The following is a 2,743-nucleotide window of genomic DNA, read 5'->3' as shown; positions in this document are numbered from 1 at the left end:
TTTCGTAAGTAGTATGTAAACCATTTGTGAAAATTAAAGTTGTTTCCAATACTCTTTGATCCTTATCCTGAGCCACCCTTTCTTTCTCTTTCCGTTCCTCTACGTTTCCGTTATTTCGAGTTTTTCGCATCAACGATAATTGCTTCACCGGGAACACAATCTCTCTGTGATCAGGAATGTCTCGTAAAAGGTCAATCTTGATATAAACATCCAAATTAGGCAAATTTATTCTATTCTTATCCACACATAAATAGCAATAAATACGGGCAAAATCTGCCATTAGCCCACAGTCCTCTTGCACAGATTTCTTCCCTGCAGAGCACTCAACTGCGCGCCAACGGCCCCGCCCTCTGCAATCCGCCCCGAGCTCTCAGTCGGAGCGCTCGCAGATGATGGACTTCTCGTGGTGGCAGGCGATGTCGTGCCACTTCACGCCGTCGTCATAAAAGTCGTTGAGGACGGCCACGCAGTTCTCGCCCCCCTCCTCGCGGTTGTCTGGGTTGCGGTTGCTTCCTCCTGGTGGCGACAGCAGCAGTTACAGAAAAGCTTTTCATCTCATGCTAAGGGCAAAGAAACTTATAAGCGATAAAAGAGCTTTTTACGCAGATGACAAGCGAAACGACCACGTGCACATACCCGCCGGTGTGAGACAGTTCAGACCCACGAAACGGCTCCCGAAGGCCACGCGAAGTCGCGTCCCCTGCGTTGGCCTCCGGTCCAGATCCACGGCAGTTCGTCTGAGAGGGAACACAAATACAACTAGATCATTATCCAGTGACACATTATACACAATAAACAATATAAACAGGCTTGTCAGTTACGTGTGAGTGTCACATAGCTTCATATATGGACGCGTATGAGATGAAAACGCAGGGAAATTACATCATCAATGATATCGCTCACGAAGCTGTCTTCTCCCTGCTCTCGATGCTGATGCCCTTCCAGCCGCGCCCGAGCCTCGAGCAGTAGCTGTTGGCGCCCTGCCAGTCGTAGTCCGCCCGCCGTCGTGGAGCCAAGCGAAGTGGTACTCGCTGTCGTCCCGCTGCCGGTCTACCTGTAGTATTAATGGTATTAACAAAGACTATGTGGCAGGTATGATGCAAGATAAGCTGCCTTTCTTCTCTTTACTCTTAGTTTGACAGAATTATAGAAAATGGGATACCTTTGTAAAACACACAATTTAGATTCACGCTAACAAACCATAAAGTTTCATACTGAAACGCCTCTAATTAAACTAGTTCCTTATTGAAACTGGTCACTGTTGAACCGTTTCTATTGAAATTGGTCTCTCAAATAAACCAATGGTGGTGCGGACTCACCAGGTCGTCTCCAAGGGCCACAGCCGCCACAGTTACGAGCAAAAGGACCTTCATCTGAAACGGAAAAGTGATAAAACCTCAGAACGACGCATTTGGCAGTCTCGTTAAACACATACTACGATACTTAATCCTTCCTCTTTGTCCTCTGCTGCGCTGAAGTAGGTACATGATTTATGATATCATATTCCCTCTCTTTTACATTTTTATGCCATTAGACATTTTACCGAAAAAAAACGGAAATGTCAAACTTTAAAGCTGATGAAATTATAAGGAAATCAAAGTTCACGATTATTCCAAATATTGAAATATGCACTGGATACATCATATCTCTCCGAAGCAGAAAAACACTTTTAATTACATAGCAGACTTCACTTCTTGATGTTCCTCTTTCTCTCTCTCTTCTCCATCCCCACTTCTTCTCTCTTTCTCCTCTCTCTCTCTTTCCTCCCACTCTCTTGTCTTTCTCCTCCCTCTCTTTCTCTCCTATCTTTCTCTCTCTTTCCCTCTCTCCCCTTCTCTCTACTTACCGCGATGAACAGTCCGTCGATTGTGCTGTCTGTGCCCACAGCCTCGCCTTTTTATACCCACGAGCAGTTAAGCATTTCCATGACTGATGGCACTTTTACCTCCTCCCCCTCCCTCCGCCCCCTCTTCTTTTTTTTTTTCTCCTTCTTTTCCTCAGTAAGTGGGTCATTAATAACCCTGACCAGATTCTCCAGTGTGAAAGAGACTGAAGTAATAGGAGGATTTTTTTTATCCAAAAGGAAAAGGAAATAATAAAAAGTATAGATAATAACTATGATTTTTCTGTTGGAAAAAAGTCTTAAAATATTACAGATGATTTTTAAAGTGGGGTTTTGATGTACAATGGAGCAGAACATTTACAAGATGGAGAAAATCTGTATACACGACCAAACCCTCGCACAGATGCACACACACATGCACACACATGCGTACACACACGCAGACACACATTCATATGTAGGGGGGCCTTGAAGTTGTCATGGCTTATATCTGTCAAATTATTTACACATTCGTGAAAACTCATTGAATATTTGCAATACTTTGTTCGGAACTGCAATATTTAGTTCTTATTATATGGCCAACAAATTCCCGAAGTCCGCAAAATACTCCAGATTTAGTCCCGTGTCAAAGTGGCCAAAGAAGCACACACGAGACCAACTCACGCCAAGTTCCTCTCTGCCCGACCTTGACCCAGCTGATACCGGTACTCATGGGTAAGCACGAACCCAGCGCCTTGCAATTGCAAAGCCAGCGATCTTTTTCTAAAAAAAAAATATAGGTTTTTGTGTTGTTTCCTTTCAACGAGTGTGGTTTTCTGAAAGTGATGTTATGTGAGTTGCGATTCATGTGTAATACAAAAATTAGTTTGGGTATTGCACATCTTTTGTTTCAGTCCCAAA

The 2,743-nt window shown here is 43.8% G+C and overlaps 1 pseudogene; it reads right to left on the bottom strand.

Moving 5' to 3' along the window:
• Positions 1-279: 279 nt before the first annotated feature.
• LOC119570354 lies at positions 280-1,856 on the bottom strand (annotated as a pseudogene).
• Between the last annotated feature and the right edge of the window lie 887 nt (positions 1,857-2,743).

Source organism: Penaeus monodon, unplaced genomic scaffold (genome assembly GCF_015228065.2).
Source record: "Penaeus monodon isolate SGIC_2016 unplaced genomic scaffold, NSTDA_Pmon_1 PmonScaffold_24834, whole genome shotgun sequence".
NCBI lineage: Eukaryota > Metazoa > Arthropoda > Malacostraca > Decapoda > Penaeidae > Penaeus > Penaeus monodon.
This window is presented reverse-complemented; position numbering and strand designations above follow the sequence as displayed.